At 35.5% G+C, this 26707-nt stretch overlaps 1 pseudogene; it reads left to right on the plus strand.

The window, feature by feature from the left end:
* Nucleotides 1-283: 283 nt before the first annotated feature.
* LOC114734438 (callose synthase 7-like) lies at nt 284-23735 on the plus strand (annotated as a pseudogene).
* Nucleotides 23736-26707: the final 2972 nt, after the last annotated feature.

Consider the following 26707-nt stretch of genomic DNA (forward strand, 5'->3'; position numbering starts at 1 on the left):
TTGAGCAGAGAACTGACTCAGTGCTTCCTTCAGATTCTGCTTTCCAACACTTCCCTCAACTGCAATGCTTCGTTCTTTCTTGTGATCAGGGCAATTCCTTAGCTGAAAAAGCTTCGTCCTTTGCCCCACCTCGCAATCAACATCTCTTCATCCTCAATACAAAAACATGTCCCTTTCACCTTCTTCACTCATTGCGATCCAATCCCAGCTTCAAATCCTGGGCATTTCACTAAATTTTCGAATACTGTGGGTGGATTTCATCGAAACTTCCCTGAATTGGTGGTGGTTGTGGCAGTGGAGCCATGGCCAGCACGAGTGGCACCAAGGGACCGCCCAACATCCCGAGGCTAACGTCCCGGCGGATGACTCGGGTGCCGACGAGGAACGTGGAGTTGCAGAGTGAGGATGGTGCTGTTGATAGTGAGATGGTGCCGTCCTCTCTGCTGTCGTAGTCCCGATTCTCCGAGCAGCCAATGAAATTGAGCAGGAGAATCCCAGAGTTGCATATCTTTGTGAGTATATGTTACTTCTTTGGAATCGAAACTATTAGTTTAGTCCTAATAACAGGTTCTTGATGGTATGAACCTTTTAAAGAGAAAGTATGACTTCTAACAATAAAATCACTTTGTGGCCTTAACATCCGTGCATACTACTGTATTTTTCTGTTTTTGTTGGTGTGTGAGGCCTTCAAAGATTGAAGATTAAAATTTTGATTTTTTACTAGGACTTTGCTTTTATTGCCTAGAAAAGTTTATATTATTATTATTTCTTTCTTTTGGAAAGAAAGAAAGGTGACGAACTCGTCTTATTTTCGGTAGTAAATAAATCTTACCGTAAATGAGGAAGACGATTACAGGAAAGGAGGAAAATAAGGGAGGAAAAATACTGGAACTTGTGCATAAAAATTGCCAACTAGTCCATATTATATATAAGTCAATTATATTAGAATCCCTTAGGAAAAAACCAAGAATGGGACATTAAAGGGAAGCAAGAGATGCCGCCCCTTCTCATGATGCTTTTGAGTCGACGAAGCACCTTTGAAATATGTATGTAAAGTAGCTAAAGACAAGCTTGTGCTAAAAGAACTTATCAAATTTGGTATACTGTCGTAAGTTTAACATAGGCTAATTTGTTTTTGATGGGAACTTTAGAAATGATTATGTATGTTAAAAAAGAAACGAGGGTAATTTTGTTAAAACTGTTGTAAAAACAGCTTGCGCTTCAGTTGATTTTGAGCTCTGGTAGGCCCTTATTTTCTCGACCTATGGTTTAAGAACACATTTGAGCTAAGATATAAAATGGTTGATATGCGCTTGCTAAGGCATAGCATGTAAGCTCCAATAAGCTGCTAATCAGTCCATTCAAACTGGCCTATGTGTCCAGTATATTCAAACTGGGCCTATGTGTCCAGTTTTAACTCAAAACGTCAGAGGTACTCTTTGCTTGAGCTTGTATTATAGAAGAATATGAGATAATCATGATCCTGCATTGTTTATCTGACTAGGCCGCTTCCATGCATTTGAGAAGGCTCACACAATGGATCCAACTTCAAGTGGGCGTGGTGTTCGCCAGTTTAAGACCTATCTTTTGCACAGACTTGAAAAGGTAGTTAGTCTTGTATGATTACCGTTATTTTCATTCCCAAAGGTGACATTTCTTACTTCTCTTTGGTGTCTATGAGATGTCAATGAAGATGTCTGTTGTGTTCATTCATGCCTTAAATATTTGTGTTATCCTTAAATCTATTTTACCTTTGTTAGTGACTTTGCCTTTTATCTGGGAAAATAATGTTAGCACCAGACAATAATTATTTTAAGCGTTCAGTTGATCAAGATAAAATTTAATTGATGCAATGTGCTGTCCAATAATATCTAATAGTTTACATCCTGAAACGTTCAATGTATTTATTGGTTGCAGGAAGGGGAATTAACTGAAAGTTGGGGTCCCGGAAGTGACACAAGAAAGCTGCAGTCATACTACCAAAATTATTATGAGGAAAATGTCAGAGAAGGCGAATTTACCAAGAGACCGTGAGGCTTGCTTTTCTTTGAGAAGCTTATTAATGCCTTAAGTATAACAAATTAAGCGCAAGTGTTACTGGTTAGAAGTTGATTATTCTCTAAGCGTCTTGCAGTTATCACTGGGAGTTGATCTTATGGTTAAGCTTTTTTTTTTAATTAGAACATTATAAATAAATGAAGGTACAAAGTCTGAATTGTGCGAGTTGTTTTTCTTCATTGCCTGAGTCTCTAGAAATACCTTTGCTTTACCCTAAAATTCCAGCATGATACCAGAGCAGCTTCATCTACCCTGTTCTCTGTCTGCCTTTGTTTCTGTCATCTGGAGTTGTTTTCTAGTTTTCATTCTTTAGTCCAGCGACAGCAGTTGTTTACTATCAAAATTCTTCTTCTGCCTTTCGTTTCTATTGTTCTTTTTCACTTTATCAAATAGAGCATTGCTCCATGTTCCAACATGACACCAAACCGAGAAATATGGCAATACCTTGTAAAGCATGCGTCCAAATGCACTGCCGCCACCTTGCTGTCCATCTGTTAACTCATGGGAATGCCGGTGGTTGTTTTGCTATCTTCTCACTTCTGGCTTGAACATCTTGTCCTGGGGTTTTGCCGTTTCCTCTTTGCTCTCTATATTGTTGGAACATATGACTGTCTTTGGGCCTTTGCTGTTGGTCCTGTTTTGGAGCTTTTAGACCTTCAATTGCGTGGTGGCTGTTTTTCCATAGGCATTGTTTTCAGGGGATTAGGGACTAGTTGCTCAAATGCAAAAACAGAAGGCAACATCCTTCTTAGTTGAAGTTTGTGTTTTTTGATTGAAAATTGTTGCTCGTTTGTTAAGCTCATCATTGTTTGATGGAGCCATGTGGTGGTTTTTGTTTGACTGCAAATTGTTAGTTGAGATCATTGCTGTTATTCAAGTTGTTAGTCTGTTGCTGTTTGATCTTCTTAAAGCTTGTTGCATCAGTGGAGCTGCCCAAGTTACAAGTTTTGGCTTCTTTGGCTTATCTGTATTTTATAGTTTTTGTTTTTTTAAATATTGTTGATTTGCCACAAGCTCAAATTTGAATAATCTTTCAATTTGAAAAGAAAAAGAAATTTGAATAATCTTCAGCTTGAGGGAGTGTTAAAAAACTTACTGATTGTTCAAGGATAAGTCTTACAAGCGAAGTAGTAATACTGTAGGTTAGAATTTTGTTATTATGCAAGAGTCTAAATCACTTCTTCATTATCTTTGAGAGTTTTTCTTGTAGTCAAGCTCTTCTTCAGAAAATCATTGTTTTTTGGTTGAATAATAGAATAAATTAGAAAGAGGAGAAAGGACGAACCAAGGCCCCTAAGTTCTGTCGACATAACTTTGGATTTAAACTTCTATGCTTAAAACTTTTATAGCTTACATCATTTTCTGGCCTCACTCTTTAACGTGGCTGTTGAAGGGAGGAGATGGCTAAAATTTTTCAGATTGCAACTGTACTGTATGATGTGCTGACTGCTATGGTTCTGAAGGCAACATTGATGACAAGGTTTGATTTGCATATTTGGTTTACTAACTCAATTATGTTGAATACTTCTTAGACAGACAGAACTGGATATGACGATGTTCTTTTATCAACAGACAAGGATGTATGCAAGGGATGTTGACAATAAAAGGGGGCAATACGAACATTATAACATTCTTCCATTGTATGCTGTCGGTGTTAAACCAGCAATCATGGAAGTTCCTGAGGTTTGTATGTCTAGAAATGCATGCAATGGCCATTTTGCTTCTGCCAAGGGCGCATTCTTCCTGAAATTTCACTTTTGATGTGTTTTTCTTTTCTATTTCAAAATTATAGATCAAGGCAGCACTTAATGCTCTACGTAAGGTGGATAATCTTCCAATGCCCATGGATAGGGTCATAAAAGTAACTGACATACTTGATTGGCTCTCCTCTATTTTTGGTTTTCAGGTAATACTCCCTGCCGTCCATTGAAAAAATCATGATATTGAAAGTTGTGCTGATTACTTTGATAGAAGAGAGTTTGGACTAGGTCCTCTGAACTAGTAATGCTGGGCATGAAAGATGGCGCAGGTCAAACACATGAAATTAAAAAATACAAACGAGGAGGAATTATTAATTCAACATGTAACGATTAAGATTTTAGGTAAACTGCTTGGAATGGAGACTTCTTATCAGGTATTTCTGTGGCCGGTAAAGTTATCTGATTTTACTAGAAACTCTTAAACGCCAGAAAGATGGCTAACGAGATAAGAAAGACCAAGAGAGGAATAAATTATTAATTCCTGTATTTTAGAAAGAAACAATGTTGCAATAGGGTTAATCAACAGGGGAGCACTTAATATTATAACTATGTTAGTTTCGAATTATTATTTTTTCTAGGAAATGGGAGTAAATGAATTTTAGTATGTTACTTCTTTCTAGTCCGAACTGTACTCAAACTCCCTTACTTCAATTTAAACAAACATTTTTTTCCTGAAAGAATTCCTTCATTTTCTTTGCTTTTCCTTAAATACTCTTGAAATTAAACTGGATCCAGGCTTGCTGCTGCTTTCATTTAGATGAAAGAAGTAAGCGTCTTTCCAAGTTGGTGGTAGCTTGCCACTAGCTTGTCCAATAGATTAGTGACTTCTCGATAGCTTCACCAATTAGGTGACAAGTTGTTCGCCTTTCTTGAGTCGTGAGCATCTAAGCTCTCAGATGACTAAAACCCTGCTTAACTTTCATAATCATCTGTTAACTGTAGTCTCTACTGTTTCGCGCATACTGTTTCCTATGAACATTTTCAATTATAATGAAGTTATTTTTACAAAACTATACTGGAGTTTGAAAATCGGGCTATTACAAGCTGAGTAATGTGCATGGGATGTACTTGCTCGCTCCAAATCACGACAACTGGTTAGATTCTAGGTTACCTAAATATCCAAAACTTGAATTATTGGTTTTTTTTTTTTTTTTGGAGAAAAAGAAAGCTGATAGGAAGGAAAAAGGCTGAATAGAAGTTTCCTGAAGGCCATTTGTCTTTAGAGTTTGAAAATCATTCAGCGCAGGAAGGAATCAAGAAACAAAATCAATCGCACTGAAGTTATTATTGCTCAAGTTCCAATAACAACACTGGAATCCATAAAAGCATAATAAACTCTCCATCATCATTACAAAGGCATTGGAAATCAACAGAACAACCACTGTTAAACTACTTTTCTTCACTGTGGTTATGACTGAGATTTCTGGATGTTCAGGTCATGCATTGCAGCATCAATTTATTGTTTTTGTTTGTTGTATGTTTCCGGGAGTTTTAGTTCGACTCCATCTGAATAACTTAGTCTATTCTGACCATTTTGATGTTCGTTTGTCAACTCAGTATGCTTCCAGACATTTTTGCCACATGAATTTCTTTTGAATGATCTGATTAAATCTCCTCTGGTATTTTTGTGGTCCAAAGAAAGGAAATGTGGCAAATCAGAGGGAGCATCTTATCCTGTTGCTTGCCAATATTGATATTAGAAATAAGAATGCCGCATCTCGTGAGGTGAACTATTATTTCTTGCAAACTCATGCTGCCTCAGCTACTTTATGTTGTACTTTTACTTGATCATATTGATAACGATATGAAGCTTATTGCAGCTCAAAGAAGACACCGTAGACCAGTTGTTGTTTAAAATTTTCAAGAATTATAATTCATGGTGTAATTATGTGCGTTGTAAATCCAATCTTAGGTGAGTGAATTTTTCACTTTAAGATAATAACGGAAGGCCAAATAGGTTTTCTTTAATGAATTTTCATATAATATTATCTTATCGGGAGCATTTTAATTCATTTTGGTGGGTGAAATTTTGTTTTTAAAATACCTCACAGGTTTCCAGAAGATCGTAGCAAACAACAGCTAGAGCTGATTTACATAGCACTTTACCTTCTTATATGGGGTGAAGCTTCAAATATTCGCTTCATGCCTGAATGTATTTGCTACATTTTCCACAATGTAAGTTTTGTCTGATCTTAGTGGCTTACAATTCATTCTTGTATTGTGAGTCTATCCTCTTTTAAAATCATTTTGCATTTAAGCTGGACGATGAAATAGTTAATGGCGAAGTGGGCAAGCTCTTATGATATGTTAAGTGTGTATTGTTAATCATTGAATTTGTTCTGTTAATAGCAACTTATAATTGAGGATGCTAGTTTGTTAGAATTCTTCACAACCGGACTCTTGTTGTGTAATCAGAAGAGGGAGTTATGACAGTTAGTACAATTGGATCTTTGATTCTTTCTTTATTGTCCTACCTTCTCAGCTTCTATTGTCTTTTTACCTGTTATAATTTGAGCAAATTTTTCGCATTCACCATCCCTCAATTTGGATTCAAGGGAAGGATGAGGGGAAATAGTTCCTCCTCATTCCCTCATCCCTTCTAAATATTTAATATGAGAAGGGTTAATTACCAAAATTAGATACTATATACATTGTGGATCTTCATTACTGACAATAACCCTTTTCTACTTTCATTTCCAAAGATGTGCAATGAGGTCTATGGGATTTTGTATAGCAATGTTCATCCTGTGAGCGGGGACACATACCAAACAGCAGCACCTGATGAAGAATGTTTTCTTAGAGAAGTCATCACTCCCATTTATGAAGTTTTACATAAGGTAATTTTCATATGGAAATAGCTCAAGTAATTTTTCTATGTCTTTTTTCATGAATATATGTGCCCAAAACATTTTTCTGTTTTTGGCGTATAGGAATCAAAGAGAAATAACCAAGGGAAGGCAAGCCATACTATGTGGAGAAATTATGATGATCTGAATGAATACTTTTGGTAGACATTGTCTCTTCTTGAACTAATGACTTTTAAATATTGGAATGATGAGAAGAATTTTGAAATCTTTCTTGGGCTTGTCCATTTAATTGACAGAATTGAATTCATTCCTTTTCTAGGTCTGACAGATGTTTTAAGCTAGGATGGCCGATGGACCCCAAGGCAGACTTTTTTAGGCATTCAGATGATAAGCACCGAGCAAATGAGGTTTCTTTCTTGTTTCCTTCTATATTTATGTGTGATTTTTCATGTACCAAATTCTAATCTTACAAATCTGAAGAATGAACATTGATATCTGATGGGCACTCAAGTGGGGTGGGAAACTCTTCCAGAAAGGCTAACTATTGAGGTGGGAAAACTAATCCACCTAAGTATCTTTTGAAAACATCCTATAGGTCCGAATGTGGGTTTGATGCATCTCTTGCCCCCTTGGTCTCCATCAATATCATGTCTGCCAAATGGTTATTTGGTGTGCCCTCATGTGGTCAGAGCATGCTACTGTTTTCTTCCCCATGATTAAACATTTCTTTTCACATGGATTAAATACCATATTTATGTGCTTACCTCAATATGCAGGCAAACAAGTTATCATTGTCTGCACTTTCGTTTGTTGAGCTTTTTATAGCATAGTTGTTCTATAGCAATATGCTGATGAACTTAATGAAATTATAAAAAAGGAAAATGGAAAATATAAAGTTGAAGTATTTTTTTTTCCTTCCGGGTTACTAATTAATTAACTGGGATTACAGGTATATACGATTAGTTTTGAAATTAAGGATTCACTGGGAGGAAATTTTTCCAGGAGTCAACCGTACTGTGCCTTCTATTATCCCTTTCTCTCAGGCTTCCCAATTTTTCAAGCATACCGGTCCTGGTTCAAAACTTCTGTTCATTTCACGGGAATTTGCATTCTTGAAATTTTAACTTTTTAACGGGAATCTTACTGAGAGAGATTTCAATCAATTAAAACTCTATTGCCACTCCTTAACATTGTCTATTCCCAACTAAGAATCTGAGAGTCTGGAATCTGAAAAATTTTAGAAGATAAATTTCAGATATGACGCTGTACAAATGCTCTCAATGCAGCTCAACTCCACACAAGAAAGAAGAAAATCTAGAAGTTAATCAGAAATAATATCGCTAATTAATATTAATACTTTCTATAAATCTGGAAAACAAACAAATAACAGACGTATAAAAACTGCCAAGAGGCCAAAGACCTTAAAATCAATGCCTCACTGATCTCAAACTGAATCTAGATCTGAAGGTATAGTATTTGTACATCAGTTTGTCATTTCCTCATCTATTTTTCTACTTGGGAAACTTGTCTTCCTCTGACAAAATCTAGATGCTGAAGGTATAGTATTTGTGCATCCGTTTGTCATTTCCTCATTTATTTTCCTACTATGAGATTTTTTTCAAATAGGAGTTGGGTGTGTCTACATCTGATGGACTGAGTCGTTTCTCCTTATTTGGTTCAAAGTTTTTTGATGAACAAAAGAGGGTAGAATTTTGAGGCAATCCAGAATTTTCATTATGATTTATAATATTTTGTTGGAGCAGAATGTTCATATTTTCAAGGTTATCTCCATGTCATTAGATGCACTATGTTGCAAGATAATGCTTTTGACTTCTCCTTGTTTAGTTTAATGTTTTTTAAGGGAGTGTCTCTCTTAGGTAAGCAGAGAGACTAGTCTGCTTCGTAGCAGGTTTAAATTTCCATTTTATCTTCTTGGGTTTTTTCACCAGCATCTCTTTTCCCTCCTCTCTCTAAAACACATTTACAACCCAATGGTTTGCCTAGGGGAGTTCAATCAATGCCCGAGTTCCATTTATCTCTATCAGATATCAGAGGGATCAGGGAATTCTTTTGAGCAATTGTATCTATTTTTTTCTGTTTGGCTGTCTTGGGGGCTAATGAATATAATTTCTTAATCCAAAATTTGCATTTTCAATCACTTGTGCTTCTTTTGGTAGTCCTTGACACATTTATTAGAAAGAAAACATTTCCTTTGTTTAGAGGTCCTCTAGATGTATTTATTTAGCCTACTTGAGAAGTTTTGCTTACCTATTCAGAGCTTTTAAGAGAGTTCTGTCATCAAACATAATTGTTCCTAATATGTATAACGTGACATGACACATTCTTATCTCTTTCAAGATCTCTATTGAAGTGAACTTTGCTGTGATAGGGTCCTAACCAAGCTGGCTCAGGATCAGGAAAGAAGAAGCCCAAGACAAATTTTGTGGAAGTACGTACATTTTGGCACCTCTATAGAAGTTTTGATCGAATGTGGATATTCTTTATATTGGCCTTACAGGTAAAGCTTAATCTTGGGCTTATCATATAGTTTTACAACTTCATGAGTTTTATTATTTATTATATCATTGGATTGCAGGTTATGATTATTGTTGCATGGAGTTCTGCGGGACCTCTTGGTTTGATTTTTGATGATGATGTGCAAAATAGTGCTATGAGCATTTTCATTACATTTGCTTTTCTCAATTTTATTCAAGGTAACTTAGCTTGTCTTTTGATGACATTATTGAATGTTAATCTGATACAATCTTGAGTATTGAATGCCATTCTTTTTCTTGGAAACTCTGTACCGAGAGGGGTCAAAAAATGCTACTGGCCTACCCTTTTGGGGGGTGGAGTTTCTTGGCCAAAAAACATAAAGGCCAGAGCATCATGAATAGGTCTAGGTTCCCATACCATATGGTTTCCCACAAAATTCTAACCGTTCAGGTTTAGAGATTGGTCTTAATGAACGGGTTTTGGGTCTGAGCATTTTCTTAAACAATTTTTAGTTTGAGATCTGGGAATCTAATGTCCACCTTGCCCCTTATCTGTATTGTTTTTGAGTGTGAATTATCTATATATAATATACTTCTTGTCAAATTTAAAAATTAATAAGTATAAAAAATTGGCAGGTAATTAATTGAACATTTGGAAGTTGTTCTCTTTTCTCATCAATAAGTTAGGTTTTTTAAAATGAATTTATTGCTGGTTGGTGTTATTTTGAATTATACTGAAGTTGTTGGAGCTTCTTAATTTTGTTTGATTCTATGAGTATATTTTGTGTGAACAAGTCTCAACATTTGAAAAACTTTACCATTGAATTGGCTCAGGTAGATTGATTTTGAAATTTAATAGGGATGGGGGAAAATCTTCAATTTGTTACTCGCCAGAGTCTGGGTCTAATGTATTTTTATATGGGTCTGGACCTAGGTAGTTGGTACTATTATACTGTACCATGGCCGTCCATAATTTTCTTACAGTTTCATTAGTTTAACTGGAGTATTAGTTTCAATTTAATCATTTCTTAACCCATTTTTCTCTTATCTTCTATGTGCAGTCACCTTGGATATCATTCTCACTTGGAATGCCTGGAAGAATATGAAATTTACCCAACTGCTACGGTATTTTCTGAAATTTGTGGTAGCAGCTGTCTGGGTTGTAGTGTTGCCAGTCAGTTATTCTAATTCTATTCAGAATCCGTCATGGCTCATACAATTCTTCACCAGTTGGGCTGGGGATTGGGGGAACCAGTCACTTTACTTTTATCTCGTTGCAATATTTTTATTGCCAAATGTAGTGGCTACAATACTATTTTTCATTCCACCTTTGAGAAGAAAGCTGGAGCGCTCCAATATGCGAATTATCACTCTTTTCATGTGGTGGGCTCAGGTGAACGAGCATTTACTAGACGAACCCGTTTCTAGATGCTTTCATTCCTTTTTTCCCCTCCATCTCTTTGTGTTGAAATTTAATCTGAATGTTATTTGACTTAATTGATCATACTGCAGCCCAAATTGTATATTGGAAGGGGCATGCATGAGAACATGTTATCACTACTGAAGTAAGTGAAAGTTCAATTTCTATTTTCCATTTTTGCCCTTTTCTACATGTTATCATCTACTATTATTAAAAAAAAAAAAGAGAGAGAGAGAAGTACAGATTGATACTTCCAAACCTTTAATTATGTCTTTCTTTAATTCACTTCCCGTTAATCGTGGAAAAAGAAGTCCTGGAAAATTTTCATTTGAATCAACTACTAGCATGGATTATTGGATCTCTGGCACATACACGCAGCTTCTATAACCACTTTCCCTTTTGCTATTGCCTTGACACTCCTTTAATATGGCAGGTATACTCTGTTTTGGATCATGCTGCTGATTAGCAAGCTAGCATTCAGCTACTATGTGGAGGTGCTAATTCTATCATTGAATAGATTTTTTATTATGGTACTTCCCAGAGTTCTGAAGCTTAACTGTGGGAGTAACAGTATGAACATCTACACTTATAGTTCTGGTCAATGATTTAGTAAGTGCTGTTGAAATGAGAGTGAAAATATCCACTCCTATGAGAGGACATTTATGTGTCTGCTCAGTTTAATTGACCTTTTTAATATGCTCATATGGGAGAAAAAATTTTATAAAATAAATAAATTCAGGGGAAATGAAAGCATTCAGAACATGCCCTTTATGATCTCACAATTAATAAAGAATAACTAACAAATTAATTATTCTGTATATTTGTCTATACTATTTATTACACACATAAAGAGTGTGAGAGAAAGACTTGAAAGCACGGACTGGAATAGAATGGAAGTGACAAGTAGATTTTGTGGATAATAAAAATGGTAAATTTAGGAGTAAGAATGCCTTGGTATCCATTGTTTTTCTCCCTTTTTCTCTCAATTTCATGAACACTTTCTTTTTAAATTGGCATCTTAAGACCTTTCTGCCTATAGCCCCTCGCCAAAACACACCTTTCTAGATTACGCCCACATCAACTGAAAGTTGCTACCGTGTCCCTTGGAACCAAAATGCCCTATCCTGCATAGTTCCTTTGGCTAACACTTTTTCTTCACTGTTACATGCTTGATGGTAAAATCCAGAGCTTCGGTAAGAAAGTAAATATAAATGTCAGGAATATATTTTTCATCGTATGTAATGTCACATCAAATTGTAATTGTAGTTGACTAAATGCCTTTTCCGGACATATGAAATTTTCTGTAGATTTTACTTGCTCAGAACTAATGAACTGGTTTTCCCAGATATATCCCCTTGTTGAGCCAACAAAGTTAATCATGGGGATGCCAATTGATAACTACCAGTGGCACGAATTCTTTCCAGACAATGGTAGCAATCTATTCTTAAATGTTTATCTGACCTCTATATTCTGTGGATTTAGCTAGCATCAACTCACATTTTTCAAATGTTGCAGAAACTCACAATTTGTGTATTGTCATTGCAATATGGGCTCCCATTATCCTGGTGAGTTGAGAAAAAATTAAATTACGGATCGCTGAAGTCTCTTATTTAATTAATATATGTTTTATTGATATATAGGTATATTTTATGGATACTCAAATATGGTATTCCATTTATTCAACTATATTTGGTGGGATTATTGGAGCCTTCAGCCATTTGGGTGAGGTGAGTGGCATATTTATTGTAGTATTTGACTCTGTAATCCTCTTTCTAATTTTTTTTGTCAAGAAAGAAAAAATTCTTGCAGTATTTAAGAACAAGCTAGGTCATGAAACTCATTGTTACTATTATTTTTTCTCCAACATATAAAAATTGGTATTTTCTCCTAATAATAGGTAGGAATAAAGTTCTATTCTCTAATGATAAATGGATTTTTGTGGACTAATCTCCTAGTCATATTTTGCATCTTTAGATAAGGACACTTGGGATGCTGCGCTCCAGATTTGAAGCTGTACCACATGCTTTTAGTCATTGCTTTTTGACTGAAAGAAACAAAGACATTGAAACAGAGGACATTGTACTACATTTATGTTTGACATTTCATAAATTCTTGCTGGTTTTGATTGAATACCTAAAATGTCCTATGTTGCTAAAGCAAACAATCTGTTTGGCAGGACCAAAATGAACGCAGAAATATCGCATACTTCTCTCAGGTTTGGAATGAGTTCATTAATACTATGAGAGAGGAAGACCTCATCAGCAATAGGTACAAATGCTGCTTGCTCCCTACATCTTGCATAAAATGTGAGGATTTCAAGCTTCTGATATATTTTGACTTTTAATTGCCCAGAGATAGGGATCTTCTGCTTGTTCCCTACCGTTCAAGTGATATTTCTGTCATTCAGTGGCCTCCTTTCTTGCTTGCTAGTAAGGTATGTGGTTTGAATGAGAGTTGCTGTTAGAACTAAAATCTATTGGGCTTTCTATCCTATATTTCTGAACTTTCTTCCATATATGACAGATTCCTATAGCAGTAGACATGGCAAAAGATTTTAAGGGGAAGGAGGATGAGGATTTGTTCAGGAAAATTAGGAATGATGAGTACATGTATTCAGCAGTTGTTGAATGTTATGAGACGCTCAGGGAAATCATACAAAACCTTCTGTTGGATGAGGAAGACAGGATGTAAGGAAGAAATAGTTTGCACAAACGTCACAACCCCCACCCCCTCCCAAAAAAAAAAAAATTCCAGAAGGGAGGAAAAAAATAAGACAAACACGTGTTCATTTCTCTGCGCAGAGATCCTCATGACGGTCTGACCTCTTTCATGTGTGAAACAGGGTGGTAAGCAAATTTGCGATGAGTAGAACTGAGCATACAGGAGGGCACATTTGTCAAGGATTTCAAAATGAGTGGCTTGCCTTCGCTTAGTGAGAAGTTGGATAAATTTTTAACTCTATTAACATCTGATGATGACAAAATTGAGGGATTGAAGCCACAGATAGTCAATGTCCTACAGGATATTGTAGAAATCATCATACAGGATGTTATGATTGATGGGCATGTGTAAGTTTGAAAAGAACATATATTGGCATAAAAATGTCTTATTTGCTTTGAACTGATAAGTTTGTTTCAAGCTTTATGATGAGGGTTTTATTCTGCTCTTCCCAGAGTCCTGGAGGCGCCTCCTCAGCATATGGTAGATGATGAAAAGAAAGGACAGAGATTTGTTAACATTGACACATATCTTACAAGGGACAAATCAGGGAAGGAGAAGGTGTTCTGTACAACTTCATCCTAACTAACGCATCACATGAATCATTCTTGTGTGTCTCCGCATTTACTTTTGTCTTTTTTTCCTTCTCTATAGGTTACTAGGCTGCATTTGCTTTTGACAGTCAAGGAATCTGCCATAAATATACCACAAAATCTAGAAGCTCGCCGGCGTATTACATTCTTTGCAAACTCCTTATTTATGAATATGCCAGAGGCTCCCATAGTACGGGACATGCTATCCTTCAGGTTAGTCATTGTGATGGACTAGTTTATGGAAATCGAAAATAGTGGGTGACATTAATAAAAATCATTCATGATCCTTTACTTAACAACTTAGGATTCTGGGTTGATGTGGTCTTTCACAAAAAGAAGGGAAAAGAATGAATTACATGATTAAAATAGAAGGAAGGTGTCCCACTCTGTAGATAAAGTGTTTTGTTTCTTTGAAGGCCAGTGTCAAGAGCCATTTTGTTCTTTGTATGTCTGAATATATTAGAGCCATTTAGTTTTCAAGTGCAATTTTTCATTGTAGCAGCTCTTCTACTTGTCTTCCCCAATTTCTTGTTTTTTCAAATGGTTGCATTCCCTAATACAGAAAGTAGTGAGCTCCCCAAGAATGTGTGTGTGTGTGTGTGTGTGTGTTGTGTTTCTTCTAAATTCTTGCTAACATGATGTGGAACCTATCTGCCCTGTTTCGCTGTAGTGTTCTGACTCCGTATTACAAAGAAGATGTTCTTTATTCTGATGAGGAGCTAAACAAGGAAAATGAAGACGGAATATCAGTTTTGTTCTACCTAAAGATGATATATCCTGGTAATTTTTTTTTATTTATATGTTTTCCTTTCATACTTTTGGGTGTCTTCTGACAACTGCTTAATATAAATGAAATGCAGATGAATGGACCAATTTCAGGGACCGCCTTAAAGAACTACAAGGTAAATATGATGATATCGATGAGCAGGAGTGTATTCGTCAGTGGGCATCATACAGAGGACAGACTCTCTATCGAACAGGTCCAGATTGTGTTGAATGTTGTCTTGGACGTATTCATACATGAAGTTCTTGTGATCATCTTTTTTTTTTTTTTGGTCTTTTTGCTAGTGAGAGGAATGTTGTACTACAGGAAAGCTCTGGACCTTCAATGCTTCCTGGAATACGCAGGAGACAAAGGTTAGTTTTATGTTTTCTACGGAGTGTTTCAAATCTAAATCCCAGACTTGCCCGAAGCTTTACATTTATTATTGAACTACATATTGTTCACTTTGCAGCTATCTTTGATGGCTACCAAACCTTGGATATGAGTGAAAACGATAAGAAGGTCCATTTAGACCGTGCACAAGCTCTGGCAGATTTAAAGTTCACCTATGTTGTTTCTTGTCAAATCTATGGTTCTCAGAAAAAATCCCAGAATGTTCGAGACAGAAGCTGCTATACTAATATTCTCAACCTGATGTTAACGTGAGTCAAATATAATGATTTGCTGAATGTAGATAATTCCTTGTATAATGTGAAAATCTTAAGCATCTTCCTCTTCAATAATATAAATGCCATGCAGGAATCCAGCTCTTCGTGTTGCTTATGTAGATGAGAAGGAGGAAACTGTTGGAGGAAAAAGTCAGAAAGTTTATTACTCTGTTCTTGTCAAGGGAGGTGACAAGTATGATGAGGTATAAACAAATTCTACTACGATGTTTTATTGGCATTTCTGCTTCATGGATATTTTCTATAAGACTCCCATTAACTTGCTTAGTTGTGTAGGTGCTTTTTTTTTTTTTTTTTTTTGAAAAACTTTTCAAACATTCCATGATCCACTTGCATTCGATGAACATCTACTGTGAAATCTGATAATGATATATATACTCCCTCCATCCCTTTTTATAAGAAACAACTACCATGTCTACCTTGTTCCTATTTATAAGAAACATTTGCAAGATGTTTCAAATATTTTTTGTTAGTTTCCTATTTTGCCACCATTAATTACTTGTTTTAATATCAATATATTTATTTATTATCTTATTTCCTGAAGCATCATTCTCTTTATTTTAATAATTTCCTTATTTTCTCCTTTATACTCTCTCTCCTCCATCAATAAGAGTAATTTTTAGGGGAAAAAACTTACAACTTTTACATATTATGATGAGCATAAACCCAAAACGAGAGTCTAATCTTAAAAGACTAGCCTATTAGGAGGGAAAGCTCCTTGAACTTATAAACTACACAAGACTTGTGAAATTTCCAATTTGGGATTCATAATAATGCACTCTCATTGAGAGCCGATGTCCTCGACGGCTCCACAAAACAGCACTTCACTCAGCCTCCTGTCAGTCAAAACCCTTCGTGGATAGCCCTCTCCGACAAGTCGACTTTCAATAGAAGTACTAATATTATGAGTATAAGCCTAAAGAGAAAGTCTAATTCCAAAAAATTAGCTATTAGAAGGAAGAGTCCCTTGAACTTATAAACCACACAGCATTTGTGAAATTTTTCAATGTGAGACTCATAATACATATTTATCGTCTTTAACCAATTTTAACTAATTTTTTATCTGCATCATTTATTCACAAGTTTTCCATAAAAAGAGGAGGGAGCATGTGATTATTGAGAAGTCATCACAAAAATTGGAAATGAAGCTGACGAAACCGTTTGCCTAGGATCTCAATTTGTTGACATGAGCTTGTTGTGTGGTGTAGTGGCTTTTTGTTCAATGTTTTGTAGTTCCCACTCCCAGTATATCCCGGTCCACATGCACTGATACTCTTTTGGTTTGCCTACAAGTCGTACCGTTCTTCGGTGAGGGAGTGGGTGTGTAGCCCTAATACTCCCCTGATTTCATCATACATTTCAAAGGTCATGTCGCAATTGCACGTAGTTGACCAAGGTGTTGTAATACCTTATCAAAGTAGCATCTGTTAGGAAAGTGTACAGGCAGGGTCCAAATAAAATACAAAAAATTACCTAAAATGCCAAGGGTGAAAACAAAATTACTTTTAGGAGTTATTGAAGTCACCTAAGAGAGAAACGCTCAACAAATAATAAATCTTTCTCCTCCCAGAATGAAGTTTTAGATCAAAGAAAATAGATTTTGCAGGTTCAAAACCGATTCCTGTGGAAAATAAGTGTTGAACGTATATGTCTGTAAGTTAAATTGAAGCGTACGAAACCTAATAACTAGTCATCATGTCCTCGATCAGATCATCTGATTGTTTCCTGAGAAGTATATGACTCAAACAGAAGTTTTGCAGGTTCAAAACCGATTCCTGTGGCAAATAAGTGCTGAACTTATATGTCTGTAAGTTAAATTGAAGCGTACGAAACCTAATAACTAGTCATCATGTCCTCGATCAGATCATCTGATTGTTTCATGAGAAGTATATGACTCAAACAGAAGTCATCAATCAGTTTTCAACCTATTCTCAGCAGCGTCTCCCTGTTTCAGATCCACCAAGACACATTTGATCTGGATCAAGGCTGCAGAGTTCTCCACTTTAGAATAAGACTAGAGTCCCATTCTGCAGTCTTCTTTTGCAGTCTCAAACATCACGATTCTTTCCCCGTGTCCGTTGCCGTGGAGTTCACCATCCATGGCATTATTAATTTATTCTCTTCACCCAAGTTCTGAACTCTGGGTCTGTTGTCATGGAGTTTACCACCCATGACATTAGTAATTTATTCTTTATCCCAAGCTCTGAACTTTGGGTCTGATGCAGCAGTTTCAGCAGTTTCTTCTGTAAAACTCCTCCTTTCCTCAATCTTGAATAAAATCAGTACCCTCTGATGCTAAATATCACCATAGTTGTTCTTATTGCTCCTTGATCATCAGAGGGGACTGGTTGTCCGCTTTCATGGTGCGGAACAAATGGTTTTTTGTTGGATGGCTGACACAGAAGAGTCCTCATCGACCAGAGCAAAAACAATATGTGTTCACAGAACTAAACGAGATCATAGGCTTTGCTCAGAAAGATGTAATATATTATCCCATGCTGAAAAACATAGCTCGACGTCGAGGCTCTGTTTTTCTTATTATTGAGCATACGAAGAAAAGCAGCTTACATGAGGAATGTAGGGAACGTTGGCCACAGAACGTTTGCCAATCAGATTCAATCGAACCAATCCAACAATGCGAGGAATGAATAATTAAGTTAGTTAGATCAGATTAAAAAACAACGAACCTTCTGAAACGGAGTAAACCTTAGTACCTTACGGACGCCTCGCAGAACAGTCAACGAAGATAAAAGTCAGCGATTATGAAGAGAAATGAACAACAAACTTGATGAAAATGTGACTGTCAACAATTATGTATATTTAATGTCCCTTCGGGGCATCCAACCATCATATGTATTTAAAATGTGTTATTTAATGTATGTGCATTAAAAGGACCAAAGGCTGAAGCTATTAGAGGTATCAAAAATATTTTTTTTAATTCGTAAGTTATAACTCCGACATGCTTTAGGGGTTTTGAGCTTGATTTTCCGGATTACGAGAAACTTAGGCCCCGTTTGGTGCTATGATGAAAGTTGGGGGGGTGGAAGTGGAAGTGAGAGTTGAAGTCAAATATTTGTTAGTCTGGTACATGAGAATTGGGCCTCCATGGAAATGGACTTCCATCAATAATTTTGGAAGTGAAACCGGATGGAACTATTCAAGGATCTAAGGAACTGAATACAAAAAGACTATTACACCTGTGTATTTATTTGTAACAATTGTCTGTAGCTGAGATTTCTCGCTTTTGCATTAATACGTATCCTTTATGTGTAGATCCTACCCTTAGATGTCTTAGAATTTTACGTTTCTTGCATTTTATTTATTTATTTATTTTTTACTAGAAGCAATATGCATCCCGTATACTAGTAGTGTTTATTACTACTTAACAAAACTTCATTCAGTTACTCGTCAACGTATATAGAAGATAAGTTTGATTTTCCAGTAAGATTTCTATTTCACACATCGGAAAGCCAGACTATAGTTTGTCGAACAAATGTTGCTGGATGCATGCACAAGTCGAGATCAAAATATACTCAGTGGTTGATAAACAACTTTCAACGTCAATGTTCTTGTTTTGAAGGATAACTTTCTAATGCAAATGCTTCTGTGCTTCATTACTAGGAAATATATCGCATCAAGCTTCCGGGTTCTCCGACAGAAATTGGTGAAGGGAAGCCTGAAAACCAGAACCATGCCATTATATTTACTCGTGGAGAAGCTCTGCAGGCCATAGACATGAACCAGGTTGCTTTTTTCCCTAAAAAATTAATCAAATACGAATATGCTTTTTTGCTTTTTCAATTTTTTGGCCTACAAGGATGAGTAATGCGTCTTAAACAATTGTTGCTTTCACAAATTTGTGCAACTTCACATACTTTCTGAACTCAGGCCATGTATATGAGTTGTTCACAGCTATGACTACAATGGTTGTGGAAAAAGCATTATTCATTTGGATCCGTTGAAATATAATCACTATAATTTATTTTCTTTTTTTTTCCATTTTTTCTTCCTCCAAGGATAATTACTATGAAGAAGCTTTTAAAATGAGAAATGTACTGGAGGAATTCCATAAAAGTCACAGTGGGCACCGAAGACCTACCATATTGGGTCTGAGGGAGCATATCTTTACTGGAAGGTAAACCTGGTAACAGTATCAAATTATTAAATTTGACTTAATTAGATTGTATGATCATTTTTTTAAAAAGCACTTATAGCAATGAACCTCATGTGCGAGCTTATAATTGTTGTTTTGCAGTGTTTCATCACTTGCTTGGTTCATGTCAAACCAGGAGACCAGCTTTGTGACCATTGGCCAGCGAATTTTAGCAAATCCTCTAAGGTTAGTCCCAAGTGGTTTGTTCTTGAATTGGCAAAGCACCTGTACCTCTGCCTCCTTTGGTATTCCAAAATTAATACTGACAAATTAAATACTAATATCTCAACAACTAGAACCAAACTAGTATATACTTTGATTTCCTGTAATATCGTGATTGACTTTATTAGATGCATGTGAACTTCAAGATTTTATTAAAAAACTCACCGTATTATTTTGTTTGTTAGAATCATATGAGATTGGTTATCTATGTTTATTGTTTTAGGATTTTTTTTTTTTTTCCTGTGCCAACCAGGAATTTGTGTGTATCATAAGACATTATTTATTTAATAAATATTGTTTTATCTGGCCCTATATTTTGGGGGCAAAAGAAAGCTACCATATCTAATACCTGTAACGATTCCAGCACCCATATTTCTATAAAAATGGAACGTCATTAACTTAAAAATCAGTTTTGGCCCCTTCATTGCTTTAAGAATGGGCTGTTTGCCTTGTTTCACGTTACCGGCTGAAACAGAGTTTCTAGTGTGAATATTGTTGTCTAGGAGTCAATGGTTGGAGGGTATTACTAATTTAAGCTGTAACATTAATTTGAGGTGCTATAGTAAGCCCCACCATTGATCGAGTTAGGAATCGTGGTAAACACAACCAAGGTTATAATCAATAATAGATCTAGAAATTATTTTGTCTTTAACTCAAAATTTCAGTCTTTTTTTTTTCCCCTCTCTCATGTATAGTAAAATTTTATTTGCCTACTTCAGTTGAATGATTCATTCGGTGATGCTCCCTGTTGCAGGGTGAGATTCCACTACGGTCATCCAGATATATTTGACAGAATCTTCCACATAACAAGAGGTGGCATAAGCAAAGCTTCAAGAGTAATAAACTTGAGCGAGGACGTTTTTGCAGGTACTTTAAGGTTTGTGCAGAAAATGACTGGATGATTGATAGAACTTGTTGACTAACTGTGCTAATATCCATAGGATACAATTCAACTCTACGTAATGGATTTATCACACACCATGAGTACATCCAAGTTGGTAAAGGGCGTGATGTGGGCATGAATCAGATCTCACTATTTGAGGCTAAGGTGGCCAATGGGAATGGAGAACAAACACTTAGCCGTGATGTATATCGACTTGGAAGACGATTTGATTTCTTCAGGATGTTGTCATTCTACTTCACAACAGTTGGTTTCTATTTCAGTAGCATGGTAACCATCTATTGCTGATATTGTCTTGACGGTGGATAGCTTTTTTTTTTTTTAATTTTTAGACAATAACAGCTGTTGCCAACCCCACACACACACGGAGAATGAACTTTTACTGATTTTAGACTGCATTCTCTTTTCCATACATGATAGAAGGCTTCTTCTCTTAGTAAACATTAGTTTCTGAGGACGAAAAATTGAAATAAGAAAAAGTGTAGAAATAGACCAATTTATGACTTGTAACGGATTCTCTGTGATTATAGCTATGATATTCAATCCAGTTATTCTATAATGACTATATGAGCTGGATATCTGGACAATGTCACTGTCACCTTAGAATCCTGCATTTGTTATCTGAAATGAGATTAAATTTATGGCTGTATTGTGAAGGAATATATTTCCTTTCAGGTAACTGTGTTGACTGTATACGTGTTCTTATATGGACGTTTATATATGGTTTTGAGTGGGGTTGAGAGAGAAATTCTTCAAAGTCCAAACATAGAACAGAGTAAAGCCCTTGAAGAGGCCTTGGCGACACAGTCATTAGTTCAGTTGGGCATACTGTTGGTGCTGCCCATGGTTATGGAAATTGGCTTGGAGAAGGGTTTTCGCACTGCCTTGGGTGATTTTGTCATCATGCAGCTGCAGCTGGCCTCTGTGTTCTTTACCTTCCAGCTTGGAACAAAAGCACATTACTATGGAAGAACACTCTTGCATGGAGGCTCAAAGTATAGGCCAACAGGTCGTGGTTTTGTTGTATTTCATGCGAAGTTTGCTGACAACTACAGGATGTACTCCCGAAGTCACTTTGTGAAGGGCTTGGAAATTCTTATACTCTTGATTGTTTATGAAGTTTATGGGCAGTCATATCGCAGTTCACATCTTTATTTGTTCATTACAATCTCAATGTGGTTCTTGGCTGTTTCCTGGCTGTTTGCTCCCTTCTTGTTCAATCCCTCAGGGTTTGATTGGCAAAAAACAGTAGATGATTGGACAGATTGGAAAAGGTGGATGGGAAATCGTGGTGGTATTGGCATCCCACCTGACAAAAGTTGGGAATCTTGGTGGGAGGAAGAGAATGAACACCTGAAATACTCAAATTGGAGGGGGAAAGCAATGGAGATAATACTTGCATTTCGCTTCTTTTTGTACCAGTATGGAATTGTCTATCACTTGGATATAGCTCATCACAGCAAGAGTTTGCTGGTACTGATACTTTGAACTCATTCATGCGTTATCCTGTTATATTAGTGATAATAATAGCTAGCATTATGGCAACATCTTACTACCTTTTGTTTTCCTCTTAGGTGTTTGGACTTTCTTGGGCAGTTTTGGTAACTGTTCTTATCGTGCTAAAGGTATGTGAATGCTACCCATATATATTGACAGATGGCATTGAAGACCATGCTTTTTTGACTTCCTACGATAGTGTATTGTCTGGTTACAATATTTAGTTAATCTTGATTAATTGATTTTCTTTAGTTTAACTTTAGATGTAAAATAGTCGTTTCCAATGAAATGCAAATGCCATGTCCGCTATTATTCAGCCGTCTTACAATTTAGGTTATTTTCCTTCCCTACGCATGCATTATATTTGCTGTTGTTTGTACTAATCCGTTGTGTTCATCAGATGGTATCAATGGGTAGACGAAGATTTGGCACCGACTTTCAGCTTATGTTTCGTATTCTGAAGGCACTCCTCTTTCTTGGCTTCTGTCAGTCATGACTGTGTTATTTGTGGTATGTGGGCTCACCATAGCAGATTTGTTTGCTGCAATTCTTGCCTTCATGCCTTCTGGATGGGCCATTATTCTGGTAAGTTTAAACTTCTGCATGTTCTGAGAAAACTAAGACTACCTTTTTGCTTTTATTTATTATTTGACATATCTCTTTTCAAAATCAGGGAAATAATTACTTCATTTTCTGTTTGAGTTCATTCCCACAAGATGATGATGTTATATTAGGAGCGACCCCACTCCTCCCACCGTAAATATACTAGATACTAGTAGTTTTCTCTCCCCTCAAAAGTACCAAAGGCTAGGTTACTATTAAGTCCGAAAATTGTGAACTATGACAATAAGTTTCTTCTTCACCTTCAGAATTCATGCACCAGGTCAAGACATACCACTTTTTTATTCAAACCCGTGGATACGTGTCAGTTTTAGGATCAAACCCTAGAAGACCGTTTCTGATATATGCTTGTTTCAATAAGCTAGTATATGCTGATAATATGATTCTCATTATCCTCATGTGGCATTTAGTATATGGATACCTTAATTTCTAGTAATATATTTGAACAAACGCGCGCGCACAATTGTTCAGCGCAGACATGATATATTTGCATGGCAGATATAAATAATGCCTATCCGTGAGTACTTTATGGATTATAAACCCGAGATTCTTTTTTCGTTTCTACTGTGAAGATTGCTCAAGCGTGCAAAGGATTCTTGAAAGGAGCAAAACTGTGGTTTTCGGTGAAAGAGCTATCCAGAGCATATGAATATGTGATGGGATTATTACTTTTCATGCCAACAGCCATTCTTTCATGGTTCCCATTTGTTTCAGAGTTCCAAACACGTTTACTTTTCAACCAGGCATTCAGCAGAGGCTTGCAGATTTCAATGATTCTTGCAGGGAAGAAAGAGACTGATAAGTCAGATTGACATTGTTAACTTTGCTTGATTAATTAATTAGTCCTTGATTATTCAATAATTTTATACATTGATGATCAATTTTTTGTGATTTATACAAATCATTGTAATTAAGGAACATCTGATGGATTTTATTTTTTAGAAGAAGTAGCTGCCAAAATCAGGGACGCTAGAGTTTTCTGTTTTCCTTTTACAGAATGTTTGGACAGGACAGAAATGAAAATGAATATTTAACAGTCAATCGAATTTCATTTTTATTAGAATAAATGAACTTACCAAAGATCTTTTTACTGAATGACATTGACATAGCATAGAATAAAAATATGATATGAATGTGCATTGTATGATAGCTGTGTTTAATGTGCATTGTATGATAGCTGTGTTTAGTGTAGTGTGTCTTTAACTTCAGGTTGAAAATCATTAAAAACCATGATTTTGGTGGAACACAAACTCTTAAATCTATATTCACAAGTTCATATGTCTGTCTATTAAAAAAATTTTCACTCTCTCTTTTTAAAAGCTTCTTTTCTTCAATGCTCTCAATTCAAATACCGAAATCCTACACACACACACACACATATGTATATGTTGTATATATATACAACCAACTCAAGGGAATATGAGTGCAGAAGCTATCGTTACTTAGGTATAAACTAGTTCGTATTGAAAGGTTTGAATTTCAACCTTTGTGTATGTAGCAACTTAGTTAAAAGGAATTTACCTTTGCCCTCAATAATCCGAATGAGATATCTGCTGCCAACGGAGTATGCTCCTTTACTCACGAAAATACATACACACTATCAATTTAATAATTCATTAGGTGATTCTTTTCAGTTCAAACTATCCTAAATTCTTCCATGTAAAGAAGTTTTCATTTCAACATTTTTATTTCCCAGCAGTCAGAAGCATTATTTAAATTCCACACAAACGAATAATTGACATATCCCCAAAAGAATTCATTAAAAACAATGGTTATAAAGGGCCATGTATGTGTCAACGGTCGCTTCAATTTTAAAATTGCTCACTGCAAAACTGAAGAATACTACTCATTCCGTTCCTTATTATAAGAGGACATTTGATGATATGGCATGTTCCTATATATAAGAGACACTTACAAGTTGTCTCTATTTTTTGTGTTGATTACTATTTTACAATAGTTATTATCTCCAACTCACACACTCTCTCTCTTCCACTTTCTTTCTTTTAATAATTTAATTGCTCTCTATCATGCTCCTCTCTTTATTAAGGAGGACATTTTGTGAAAAAAAAAATTATACTTTTTACAAATTAATTGTTACTCCCCCGGTCCTTATTATAAGAGACAAATAACCGAAGTACGTTAATCAAAAAAACAGTTTAAAATTAGATTAAGAATAATTAATGGTAAAAAAGTATAATTTTTTTCCAAAAATGCCCTCATTAATAAGGGAGAGAGAGCATGAGAGAGAGAACAATTAAATTATTAAAAGAAAGAGAAGTGAGAGGGAGAGAGAGTGTGAGTTGGAGATAATAAATATGGGTAAAATAGTAATCAACACAAAAAAGTAGAGACAATAGTAAGTGTCTCTTATATATAGGAACATTGCCATAAGCATAAAATGTCTCTTATAATAAGGAACGGAGGGAGTATTAACTAATTTAACTGTCTTTTTTATCAACGTACTTCGGTTATTTGTCTCTTATAATAAAGAACAGAGGGAGTAAAAACTTAGAATGTTTAGTTAAACAATGACAGAGTCCAAATTTGCTGTCGAAAAAAAAGTGACAAAAATGGTCTAAATATGATTTGTATTGATGGATGATGATATGTGAGAGTCTAATTTATGATAAAGTCAAAGTTGTATTTATGAGAAGGTTATGATTGAGTGGGCAAATTAGATAGGTTTGAAGACAAAGACATCTTAATTAATACTCAAAGCTGATTTGGGGGGCGATCCATTACCTGTCTCTTCACATTCAAGTAAAGGCCCTTCAATGCTTCGTTAAAGAAGAATCAACCCTCAAAACTAGATATCTAAAAATTTAGTAAAGGCCCTTCAATGCTTCGTTAAAGAAGAATCAACCCTCAAAACTAGATATCTAAAATTTTGTATTTAAATTATTTTTTGTTTAATCTCCATGTCATTCAAAATTCATTGCTTTGCCTGACTTTTAATATGTGATTACAATTATTTAATGTTAACAGTATGAATTTGGATTGAAATCATTATGATTAGGGAAAAAAGAACGAAAGAAAAAATTTGATGTGAAATGACATCTAAATCTTTTTTTGATAAACATGTAATTAAAAGTCCAAAGAAGCCTAACTTATTTGAATAATTGGTCTCAATTCAGGTGGAAAACCGGTAACAGACATAAAACCATCCATTCTGGTTCTATATTTGTTCAAATAAATAAAACCAAAAATTCTTTCTTCTTCCAACTTTTCGATCTTCCCATTCATTAAAGAAAAAGGTTTTTAAAGATTAGTTGATGGGATTAGAATGTCAATGCAGGCAGATTATGCTTTATCATATTCACAAGGAGGCTCTCAGTATGGCTGATTATTTGGCCAAACTTGCCCGTAATATTACGGAGAAATTTTACATTCTTATTACCCTCCACCTTGTAACTAACCAAGAGGCGGAAGATGGTGAAGACTCTTAGGTTGGTCTTCTGATGTAATTTTCTGTTTTTAAGTTAATGACATCCAGCTTCCATTTGAAAAAAAAAAAACAAAAGAAAAAGAAAAAGGCAAAGGAAAAGTCACATCATTCTGGAATGAAGAGGGGGAGGTCAGGGAACTAAGAATGGTAAGACTGGATCAGGGGAAGGCCAATGAAGAAGCTTATTTTAAACTTTATTTTGAATTATTGCCTTTTATTTAATTTTATAAACTTATAATTTTTTTAATAAATTAATATGTTTTTGCCCTAAATGCATATTCTAAATAAGTAAGTCACAATATTAAAAAAATGATTAAATAGTTATTCGTAAAAAAATCATGTGTTGATTTTCTTAAAATAATAATCCTATTAATAATTATATTGGAGTAAAATTAACATAATTATACATCATATATAATCTAATTATAAGGTTAGTTTGGAAACATAATTAATATGTATGGTAGACAAATGATATTAAATTATTGTACTTAGAGCTACGATAAAAATACCTTTCGATTAACTTTTATATTTATGACTGAATTTTGGTTATTTGGTCTTAACAAGTTAA

This window comes from Neltuma alba, unplaced genomic scaffold (genome assembly GCF_004799145.2).
Source record: "Neltuma alba isolate B1F8T4 unplaced genomic scaffold, ASM479914v2 tig00013100_pilon, whole genome shotgun sequence".
NCBI lineage: Eukaryota > Viridiplantae > Streptophyta > Magnoliopsida > Fabales > Fabaceae > Neltuma > Neltuma alba.